Raw genomic sequence first — 12,228 nt, 5'->3', positions numbered from 1 at the left:
GCCCTTTTACGACTTTAACCAGCCCTGTAGCCCAGCCTCCCCTCCWGAGGGACAGGGGGTCGCCAACTCGCCACCACGCAGGTGGCGGACGCGCGGGCTTCTTCACCCTCTCCTCAGACCTTCAGCGCTTTGCCCTCCGCTCTTATTTTCCCCGTTTCTAGGGCGAATTGCTCAGGATCTTCGTGAAGCCGAAGCCCAGAGAGGACCGAACCGGGCGGTCCMGTTGCCTTCCACTTGGCTCCCCTGAAGCGCCCCGTCCCCGGCCAGCCCCCGCCGCCGCCATTGGCCCCGCCGTGACTGCGCTTGGCGCGCGGCCTCCCCTCCCCTCCCCTCCGCTCCCCACCGCGAGGCGCAGGCGCGGCTGCGCGCGGGCGTCCGTTCGCCCCGCCCCGCCCCTCGCGGCCCCGCGCGAGCCGCGGCCGTTGTTGTCAGTCGCGATTCGGAGCCGCAGCAGGAGCGGCCGCAGCGCTGGGTCCCGTCCCGGCGCAGCGCGGGCGAGGGGCGCGACCCGCTGCAGTCCCTCCGAGCTTCCCCGCTGGGCTCTCGGACCCTCTCCGTCCTTCCTCTGTCCCTGCCTTGCCTCCCTTCCCCGCTGAGCTCCCCGTCCCCGCCGCCGCTCCCGAGGGCAGTCGCAGCGGGCGCTGCCCATGCAGGGGGCGGCGCGGGGCGCGGCGCCCCGAGGAGACGCCGCCGCTGCCGCCGCTGCGGGCAGTAAGTTGCCGGCGGGGTTGGGCCGCGTTCGGCTCGGGCTGGGCCGGTGGGGTGTGGTGGGTTCCTTCCTCCCCCTCCCTGCGCCTTCCCGTTCCTCCCGGAGCCGGCCGAGCCCAATGGCGGCCTCGGCCCAGGGGGAGGAGGAGGCGGTGAGGGGATATTTCCCGGCCGCCGCCGAAGGTCGGTGTGTCGGTGCCGACGGGGCTGGAGCGGAGAGCTTAGGGTAGGGAGGGGAGAAGCGGTTGTTTCTGCGGGGACGGGGGACTCGCGGGATGCGAGTGTTCATGCGGGCTCGGCGGGGTCCCGGAATGCGGGTGTTCCTGCGGGGACGGCGGGCTCCCGGGACGGGGATGTTCCTGCGAGGACGGCGGGCTCTCGGGATGCGGCTATTCCTGCGGGGACGGCGGACTGCCGGGAGCCTCCCGTGCCCCCGGCGCGTCGGAGTGTCCGTGCGACACGGCCCCGTGTGACCGCGGTGACACCCGGCCCCGCGCGTGTGACCGGAGTGACACCGGTCCCTCCGCCACTCCCCCGCTGCTGCTGCCCGCCGCCTATGTTCTGTTGCTGGCAAAGGGAAAAAAAAAATAAACAAGCGAGGCGAGAGCCCCGCGGTCCGGCCGCGGGGGTTTTAAGGGAATGACGGTGCATCTCGCCCCTCGGAACCCGGTGCGTAGCCAACAGGTTTGCCTTCGTCTCCTGCCCAGGGCTGGAGCGTGCCCCTCCTGACAGAGGTTGGAATATCCCTCGTTCTTTGTCAGTACGTGCCTTGCTGCTGTCAGTACACTTATTACGTTGAATTCACTGCCTAGAGATTACTACAGAAATGGGTAGAATAACTAGCAGGGTCCCGCATTATAGGTCTTTGTGCTTTTTGCCAGGTGGGTTTTGGCACCTAGATGCTTAAATTAATGGAAGGTGACTTTTAAAGATAGTTGATGTGCATATTGTAATAGTTGAAGGACAGATAAGTGTGGTTGATTTTCTTTTTGTTTGTTTTTGTTTTTGGTTTTTTTTTTTTGTTTGTTTGTTTGTTTGTTTTTTTTGTAAGTAGACTAAGTAAAGTATTGAAGAACATCCACTAGGGAAAAAACCCCTATATTGGCCAGAGGCTGGTTGGTGACAAAAGTGACCTATTTTCAGATTGGATATTTTTATTGCTGAGAGATGCTAGTATACTTACCTGTGAAGGAGAAACCTTTATGTGGGATACATGCATACAAGAAGCTTTGGGTTTTTGCTTATTCATAGATAGTTTCTTATTGATCATCTCGCTTCCAAGAGCTTGTTATGAGTAGATGAGGGCAAAGAAGTGTTTTCTTCAGTGGTACCATTACAGTTACTGGAGCAACTGAAGCGTATTGTATGATTTTCAGCCATCTAGCATGAATGAAGTGCATGCAAATGTGCTTACGCCTGCCCTCTGTAGTGCAGTCACTACTTAGTCATATCAGCTTGCTTTTTTGGAGTTGTTTGTTATGGATATATTTAGATCTTTAGACTCTGGGGAAGGACCAGCTTAACAAACCTTTGCAAAGTGAAACCTATATAGAAGTGTTTACTAGCAAGTATTTATTATATTAGAATTMAGTATTTCTTTCAAGGCATGCACCATTAGGAACTGGGTTAAGGTATAGTAGAGTTATTTTGGCAGATATCAAAGAAAGTGGGAAATTGGCTAGTGGTTGTTTTTGTACTATGGCTCAACCTTAGGAATCTGAAATRAATAAGAACTAACAATCATTGCTAAACAATGCAATCAAATTTTACCYTGTGAAACATGTCACAGTGTTTACTTAGACTAATGTCTGCCCCTTTTACTTCTAGTGCATGCAACRTCCAGATTAGAGGACTTCCTGAAAAAATAAAAGCTAAGGAGGAGAAAGTCCAGTCTTGTCTCTTGTTTTTCTTGAATATTTTGAATCACCATAAGAGTGGTAGAATGACAACATGATTTGTCTAATGATTGGAAAGAGAAGCTAACCTGACTGCTGAAACTCTGTGTGGTAGGCAAGGTAGCATCTAAGACTGCACATTCATCTGGCTCTTTTAGGAGAATCTTTATGATGCACACTCGAGGCTTTAATAAAAAACAGGGAAAAGGGAAAATTGCATCTTAARTCGACTTACTGCGTTATGGGTTTTGTTTTCATTTCACACAATTGAGAAGCATTTGTACAGTTTGAGTGCTGGACACCACAGGTTACTGCTATTCCTTGAATTATCCTGCTATGAGAACTGATATTCCCAGGTGGTGTGGGTGGTTACACTGTAATAAATAGTCTGCTTTCTCATTATTTTAAAGAAACAACATGTTAAGGCTATGCATGCTAATACGCTACCGCAGATATTCTTCTCCTTGCAGTAATCTTGTGCACYGTTCTGAGCAACCTGGTCTGTTCTAAATGCCTTCAAATCATTCTTGAATAATTCTTTTGCAGTCTACACCTTCAGTGTACCATTGTCCTTTTTGTCCCACTGGCAACTGTAATGCCAAAGTAGCGCCTTTGTCTTGCTTAACCTGCCTTGCTTTCAARAGCACAGTATCCTGGTGCAGCTAGGTTTTTTTTCTCACAGTATATCTCTTGTGAAAGAATACACTGCTTTTCTTGGGTTTTCAAAATTCCACTTAAATGCTGCAGCTGTAAAACTTGTCAATGAATTACTTCATTCCTATTTAATAGTGTTTTCTGATTATGTGTTAAAATAAGAAACCAATGAAATGTGGCTCACATCAGGGATATAGGGCTGAACTGCAGTTWAGGATGAATATAGTAACATTAAATTGCATAAGCTCTTAACTTTAGTAGCCTGTGAGGTTCTGCCCATCTTCTGTGTCACACTATTTTCAAGCATTTAGCTGAAATGCTACGTCTGCTCTAATAATGTAAAGTACCTGTTGTTTTAATACACATAACAGTATTATGTAAGAGCTTAAGAGGATTTGACAAAAACGTATATTCCCTTACAATTCTAGGATAACTCACCCTGACAGAGTTCTGGTACACATAAGTTGATTGAGTCACCAGTGTTAAGAACTTAATGAGAAATAATTATACTTGCAAAGCATAAAACAGAGCACATTCACTTTCTGAAAAGCTGAATCCCTCTGTGTTATAGTGATCTGCAACAGTGCTGGGACACAAATGTTTCACTGTATTTGACAGCCTGATTTTTATTCTTTCTTTATTGAGGGTTTTTCTGCAGCAGTCTTCTATCTAGTTACTGCTGGACTTAAACCAGCTTTACTTGAGAGATGATAGCCTAGACTTTAATAATCTGAATTATAAGATTATAATGTTCATGTTGAAGCATGGCAAATTTCAGGTGTCTGGCTTTCCTAACTAATTTAGGATGCTATAAATGAGACTAAAGTATTGAAACTGAATAACTGTAGGTTGGAGTAAATCTCTTTAGATTAAGCAGTTTGTATCCTAGATGGAAAACATCCATCTGACAAAGGCAATTTAAGACAATTCAGTGCTTGAATTTTGTTACCAGATGTATCACAAAACAAATAAAGYTATCTGACATTTGACCTTGAAGATGTTAAGAAATCTAATAGAAATTATTATTGTTTGTAATAGGTACTAGCAGTATGCTAGTATATTTATATGCAATATATACATATTTGCATCTGTATACTTGTGTTTGAGATGGAGTTTGATGCTTTCACCTCCCTTGATACGGAATAAAAATACTGTTTGTGGTTCTGAATTTACACAAGGATGTAGGTGTTAAAACAGTTCTAACATTTAAATGTTATGTCACACTGAAGTGTTCATTGATTAATAATGGAATATTTAGAGATCCTGTTAATGATGTTGGCTGCACTGCCTGACATGACAAAATTATGTGGTAATGTTAATAAACAGACATTTGGAAAAGGTGAAAATATTCTGAGAGTTTATGAAAATGGAGTAGATAAAGCAGCTCCTCTAAAAGAGTTCCGTTAGGTGCAGAAGTCTGAGTTAGCTGCAAAGTTCCTGTAGTAAGTTTTCTAGAAATAAAGATTTAGTGTCCTGTCTGAAAGGTATCACCTGATATGCAAAATATTTCTTCATCAGTTTCATGTCCCTGGTTATTTTGGGGCAAGAAGAAAGAARAAAAAAAAGAAAAATCTGATGAGATTCAGAATATTAGAATATCAAAAGTTTTCAAAAATATACTTGGATACTGTTTATCAAGCTGTGAAAAGTATAGTTTGGGACCAGGGAGTCCCAACTACCATGAGTTATCTCTGCTGCTTATACAATTGTTGGYTGAAATACCAGATCTCAATTAGATGTGTGAATGTCTGTAACTAAGATACCCATGCTAATATTCTGTAGTTGAGGAAATTTTTTTCTGTTAGTAGGAACTGCAAAACATGATAATTTCAATTGAAACTAATCTTTTTAATATATTATGACATCACAGGGTCTGAAAAAGGTTTTATATCTGATTTACAGATTCACAAAGAAAGTACTAGCAGATGTCACAAAACTTGGAGCAAGTAGTTTTAAAAGACACCATCACATGTGGAGGGTAATTTATGAGACATGGCAATTTGGGACGATCKGATATTTTTCTATACAATAATACTTATGGAGCAGCTTCAGAGCTTAAGTGCTGGATTCCTGAAGCCTCTGGTATGTGAACAGGGTGGTGTCTCTAGTGCTTTTTCTCTTTTCTACATTCTGGCTTTTGAGAGTAGGCATAAGAGGAAAACAGATACAACATGAGATTAATTGCTTTTGGAGCTGTGGCTGGTGTGAGGACTTTAAATGGTGTAAAGCTATTGCTGAGTKCTTAAATCCATAGGGCAGCTCTTATTTGTCTTGTGTAATACCTCCTCTTAGAAATGGAAAGTACCTTGTGAACTGCTGTGATTATCAGCAAGGTTGTGAAAGTACCTTGAGCTTTTAACATATTTCACAACTGGAACCAATGCCAGTAACTACCAGTGATGAGTTTGTCAGTGGATCATAGTTCCATCAGTCTTAGTGCATCTGTCCTCCTCAGTGTCTAGTCTGTAATRATAATCTTGCTGTTACTGCTACTGTCTTACTGTTGCTTTCCAATCTGTACATCAGTGGTATCTGTATTTTTTTTTTCTCATGCCATTCAGCTGCTTGGAAAGAAAAAGGAAATAGACATCCTTGRCTTTTAAATTGGAGGCCTTTAAGAACCAGTTCAGATCCAGTGGCTTCTTTAAGTTGTCTGTATTGAAAATGATTCTCACAAAGGCACCAGCTATCTGGTGGTGTTTCTAAAACGCAGTTCTCAAATTTTAGTTTGCTCTCTCTTGGTGTTCTGTAGACTCAGCAGCATAGCTTAGCAAACACATGTGAAAGAGGAAAGCTTAAACTTTCCTATGCTTGATGTGAATGCACTAGTCTTCAGGAAAATAGATGGTAGACAACAATCTGTGGGTCTAAAAGTATGGGAATTCCTTATCTAAGGAATAAATGTGTTTTTTAATTGATGATATCCTGAATTGAGCCTTGTATATTCTACATTTTTTTTTTAATTGGATCAGCTTACTCTTAAAACTCAGGTCATGCAGAATCTCATCATTGTCTGTTACAAAATAATGTTAGTAACCTTTCTTCTCAAATCTGTACCACTACCCTTCCCATCCTCCCTAAAGTGCTGGTCAGGAGCAATGTTTTACCAAGTTTACTGAGTGACCAGATATTTCTGCTGCTGGCTGTTCACTGAATAATGGACCTTACAGTTGAAGAATTCTTGTTATCATTTTGCTTTTATTTCTCGATTTTAAGAAAATTTAAGGCTAGATATCAGTAGCTCCAATGCCTGCAGTACATGCTAAAGTAAGGAAACACTAACATTTCACTAGAGACTTCCCAAAGGTTTAGAATGGCATAACTTCATCATCAATTGGAACCTCTTATAACTTTTCAGAGCAAAAATCTATAGAATTTTGTTTAAAACTAAGGAATACAATTAAATTGTGCAGGTTAATTCTTTTTATCTTTGGAACACAGCATTACTTGATAACTCTTCATCATGATCTTCATTTTAGATGTAGCCAGTGCTGAATGGTAGAAAGGTTTGCTGATACATCTTGATATTTTAGTAACACAGTATGAGCTAGATTCTGATACTGATGAGGCCTAATACTAAAATAAAAGTGCATGTGCATCTTGAGTCTCCTGTAGTGTTTTATTGTGGAAATTGCTGGGAGCAGGAGAACTTACAGGGTTTGTCATCAGTGAAAGGGAAGATATGTGCATGTGCATGCTGTGGTGCAGTCATGTAAAGTGGAAAATAAAGCTTTAGAGGGCATTGCAAAAAATAAGGGCTAAGTTGTAACACAGCTGCCCCTGTGAATTGTGTCTTACTCCACCCTCCAGAAATGTTTMATCTATGAAGTGTTTGTTATAGGGCAGGTATAGGTTGCCCTTATTTCTTTGAGTACCTTTGAATGGTAGTTGTGAAGGCTTAGGCCATAGCAAGGTGAAGGAGAAAGGGCTCTGCTGGACCATGACACCTGTGTATTCAAACAGAAAGAGAATACACTTTCCTGGGATCCTAAATCCCATATTGAGTCTTGAATATAAAGAAATGCTGGGTACTAGGAGCTTGAGAAGTTTGAATACTCTGGAGAGTTGAATAATGACAAGTTTTCAGAGCATGTGGTATGCACTGAGTGTGTATGTTCTTCACATGTCACTCTTGCAATGTCTTTTACCTGCTTCTAGTGTGTTGGTGCTTCCTTATGCCAAAAGAAAGGTGATGAATGCTCTGGGGGAAAGCAGATTGATACAYTGGTGAAGGTGTAACAATGCAAATACTGGCTCATATAGTAACAAAAACGGTTTTTGAAGTTCATGGATCGTCCTGTGAAGGTATCTTACGGTAGGACAGCAGATAAAAATTGGTAGGAAATACTGGAAAAAATATGAAAAATTATACTTCCAGTTTGTATGTTGAGTAAATAGGACCTCCAATTTGCTCTCAGATTCTAATGATTTGTACAAATTTCTTTCAGAGTAAAAAATGTTTCTGAATCTCCATAATCTGTTTATATCAAAKTTTTGATTTAGTGTTTCTAGGAACACTAGCAACATAAATCTTACTCTCAGCATACAATTATGTAGTAAATAAATAATTGGTGTAGATGCTGTTACTCATCTGAGACAAAAGAGAGCAAAAGGAGAAACAGGGTAAAATTTCTTTAATCTATCTGGTGGTTGCGTATTATGTGTGCATCCACTGAAGTATTCATTCTAAACTCCTGTTACAGAAAATGAAAGTGTGTGCTTTTAAGAAATKATTCATTTGATCTATTTGGCTATCTGCTTTAGGGCACAATTTGTTTTATCACAGACTCTTGTCTGTGTTGACTGAATCTCCATTTGTTGTGAAGGGAGACAGGAATGGGTAGCTGTCTGTACATGGATGAGTCCCAGTGAAGATTACTTCAGCTTTCATGTCTACTAGCCTGATAATACAGGGAAGTCTTTGCATTGGTAGTTCTTCAACATTTGGTTTAAAAAAGGTCCTTGAAGCTTGATTTTCTAAAGTAAGCTAATACACACATTAGGGTAAGGTGAACTAGGCTGKTCTTAAATGCTGTGTATAATCCAGTGAAGCTTTTTGAATGGGGTGAATTGCGTAAAGAGAAACTAGTGTGTCTGAAATATGCTGCTTTTTCTAARCAAATCTATTCATCCATCTTTTAAAGATGCTTGAATCACAGTAGTGTAGTTAAGCTTCTTAATAGGATGCATKTGGTATTACAAAACAGTGCCTGCAGATCTCCATTAGTGGCTGTTTGCAATGTTTTGTGGGATAGGTATATGAGCTTCTGTGGAAGGAAGGATCTGTTMTGAATTTATTCAGATCTCTACATATATAAATCTCTACATTGAATAAAATGAGTATTGGGGGCGTAGCTGAGTTCTGGTATAGTTAGGGGGRAAAAAAGTATTTTTAGAACCATAATTAGCCACATGGATTAAAYGCTGCTAATGGTTACTGAACTCAACAACTAGAAAAACCAAACTCTAATACTGAAAAATGAGCATATCAGGGATTTGAGGAAATGCGAATGAAAAGATAGATAAATATTTTYTGTGATATAACTGTCTCTTTAATGCTTTTTCTCAGACTTGTCATTTGGCTCATTGCTAGAGTGTGGCTGGTGAAAATTTTGCTTGTCATGTGCTTTAGTCTGTAGCTCCTTCATTTAGTGAAAATTTTCAATAGGTCACATTGTAAACTGGATCACTGAAATGATACATCATTAAAAGTAATCCTGTTTTGGAGAGTGATGGCAAAGCTAGAGGTTTGGGTGGTTTCATTTATAGTTAGCCCCAGAGGTTTTACTGTTGTGACTGAGGAAAAAACAACAAAGGAAGGGTCTCAAAGAGTCTCCAGCTTGAAAGTTATGAAAATGTCCTCTAGTTGAGTGCTTAAGTGCTTTCAAAATTCTGCTTGCTTACTCTTGAGAGAAACTGAGAAAAAGAAACTGCTCTGAAATGTATTGGTATGGCAACTGTGCTCCTTTAGATAGAATATTTAAATTGTAACCAACGCTTGTATCTATATACACTATGACATTTTTGTATCCACTTCCTACTACTGAACAATTCTAAATTTTGTTATGTTGAAATCATGTGTTGTATCTAGGTTCCTTGTACTTAGCTGTGGGAGCTTCATCTGTGCAGGTTTATTTTAAAACCACAGAAGGGGCTAGTTGGTCTGTTGTTGTGGASACTTCAGGTTAAACTGTTAATGAATCTGCATTAATTTATTTCAGCTAATGGGGCTGCGACATTAGTAAGTGTAGTTTACCTTCCCCTTCTGTAAACTCTTATCCTATTGATTACTCTCTGATATATTTCTCCACTGCTTAAGCATAACTGATTTTTGCTGGAATTCTGTTGACAGGTTGATGTTTATGTGTATTCTGTGATTTAGAGTTAAATCACTTGTTGAGTTTGTACAACGATGGTTGAGAATGTGCCAAGTGAACAACGTAATGAGTATAAATATTTTCTTACTGCTGAGTGTTGCCATTAAATTCAGACAAGTTGTCTTTAATTTGTGTGCTCCGTTTTTCCTTTAATTTCTTTACTCTACAAGCAGTTAGGAGTCAGATTAGGATGCTGTGGAGACAGTAGTGCTATAAAGTATGTTGGTGTGGAGTGKTTTTTTTTTTTGTTTTTTGTTTTTTTTGGGCAAATTTTTTGTTTGTTTGTGGGTTCTCTTTAAATGCTGGTAATCCCTTTAGGAGTGAGACTGGAGTTGCACAAATATATGGGGCACAGCTGATTAATATATCCCCTGTCGCTTCATACAGGATGAGGTTAGGTGGTTTATGTGTGTGCATGGACTTGTTTYCATTAGTCTTCATTTTGGGCTTTAGGTCAGTATGATGGAACATTTTACAACTATACAGTAAAGCATTGCTTGAAAACATGTCAATGCACAAGTAGTAATGAAAAAAAMCTCAAATTGGCCTAGGAAAGTAGAATAGAAAAAACAGAAAATGTGTAGAGAAGGCTGAGAGAAGTCCTAAAGCCTGCAGAATAAGCTTTGCAAAAGGAGTGACAGACTAGGACTCGAATAAGATTGAACTGAAGCTAGGAGGGGAGGAAGCTAATGCTGTGAGTTGCTTTAGGCAAGGTAAATGGAGTATGATGGTTCTTGCTTTGGAACAGATGGTGAATGAGAAGATGCACAAATTATCAGGAGATTAAAAACAAACAAGAAGTGGTTCTTCTCTCAGCACATAGTTAAGCTATTCAGCTCTCCAGCAGTATGTTCTTGATGCTAAAAATTCACATGCTTTAATAAAGCACCTGCCCAGTTTCACAGGGAGGGTTGGGTTGGAATCCATCAAGTGCTATTAAACACAAACCCATTGCTCTCTGATGTAAAGAAGTTTTTGAATCTCTGAAAGATAAGGAGTTTTATTGTTGCATTTGCCATTGTACTATATTGTTCCCTGTGCATCCTGTACTAGTTTCTACTAGTTTCTACTAGGTAGAAGGGTGTTTGACGTGGGCATTTGGTTTGATGTTAGCATGCTTTAATTCAGTTCTGTGGTTTTTTGAACAAGGATGGTGTTACATGGGAATGGTAGGGCAGACTGTAAGATGAGCAGTATGGGAAGTGTTGGGAAGCAGATATGCCAACCATCTTCTAGTGGAGTGGTTTTTGAAAGAGCATGTGAAGTGTAGTGCTTMGTAGCAGAATGAAAGGGTGCGTACAGCAACACAAAACCCAGTGAAGTTTGTTAAAGCTTGATGACTATCTTTAAAGAAACACAAAACCCCAAACCTCAGTGTTTATATTGTTTGTTATCGTATTAGTGCTGGTTATATTTAACTCTGCTCCTTGTCTAGGTTATGAAGTTTTGGAAGTTGATTGATTTCGTTCAAATTTTACAGGGATAGAGGTCTCAAACTGAATTCTGTGAGTTCTGTGGAAGCAGGATGGCTGGATAGTGAAGAGGTTATACCATGGCTCCAGCTGAGAGAAGCAGTAAGGTGAGCTTGTTAAACATCAGAGAATCCTCATAGGACCCCCAACCTTGTAACWGAATTCATAAGAAACCATGTTCATTAGCTTCACTGTCTGGGAAATAACTTGTTTAGCAGGGAGTGTTTTTAATCTAATGCTTACATTTCAACTTGAGAATAACTAATGTAAGGGACTGTTTGTTTGCCAGCTTCCTTTACAAAGGTTTTCTTTTTGAAGTTCAGTTTTGAAACTGAAAATATATTCTAAAGAGCTATGTTTTCTGTATTTTAGAGTTGGCAATGAGCCATGTAATTTTCATATTTCTAACGACTTTGCACTCAAACTTGAGAAAYGGTTAGCTTTATGATAGCTAGTTTTTCATTTAAACCTCAGTCTAAGTTAACAATGCAGGAAAATGTTTTGGGAGGTTTTATATGTGGAAAAAAACCTACAATGGGATGTAAGACCTTCAAAACCAGTTTTGAATATGAATATTTTATAAGTTTGTTTGCTTAAATGCCAAATATCTGGTAAGCAGGAACTCAGTACATGAAAGCTGAACTCTTTAGTCTTCTCTGCATCCTTCCCACTCTTTTTCCCTTTCTCCTCACTTATTCCCAGAACTGGTGAACATACACAGCCTACCTTCAAACTTTTTATCACCAGTTTTTATAACTTCAGTCAAAATATTTAACAAGATGTTTTATTTAGCACTAAGTGCATCCAACCCAAATGTTTCATTTCAGCCTTTAAAGCTTTGCTCATTTGCTGTAATTACAGTATTGACTGATAATGCTCAAACTAATTAGMGTAACAGAATTAAGTATTGTATGTCACACTGAGCTTTGCTAAACAGAAAGCTGTTAAAAGGGAGGAGGTAAAAGTCCCAAGTCATACCATCAGAACTTTGTGTTGGAGCTATTTCATGTGCAGTACGAAGGGATGTGCCAAAAAAGAGATGTAWTAAGTATGTTCCTCTTGCTGATATTCTGTGCTGCCCAGCTGTTTTATAATTTGTCTTGAAAAAGTTACAGATTTCAG

At 40.6% G+C, this 12,228-nt stretch overlaps 1 protein-coding gene across 2 annotated transcripts in view; it reads left to right on the top strand.

Annotated features, from left to right (window-relative positions):
• Window positions 1-402: 402 nt before the first annotated feature.
• SNRK (SNF related kinase) overlaps window positions 403-12,228 on the top strand; it is a 37,636-nt gene continuing 25,810 nt past the window's right edge. Inside the window, exons 1-2 of one of the 2 annotated variants that reach the window (XM_057372686.1) lie at window positions 403-711; window positions 11,115-11,213. The gene's annotated coding sequence lies outside the window, so the exon portion shown is untranslated. Of the gene's footprint in view, window positions 712-915; window positions 935-11,114; window positions 11,214-12,228 lie in introns of those variants that run through there. The other variant, XM_057372688.1, reaches the window with a different exon arrangement.

The sequence above is a fragment of the Malurus melanocephalus genome, unplaced genomic scaffold (assembly GCF_030028575.1).
Source record: "Malurus melanocephalus ecotype Western Australia unplaced genomic scaffold, MMel_1.1 scaffold_177, whole genome shotgun sequence".
NCBI lineage: Eukaryota > Metazoa > Chordata > Aves > Passeriformes > Maluridae > Malurus > Malurus melanocephalus.
This window is presented reverse-complemented; position numbering and strand designations above follow the sequence as displayed.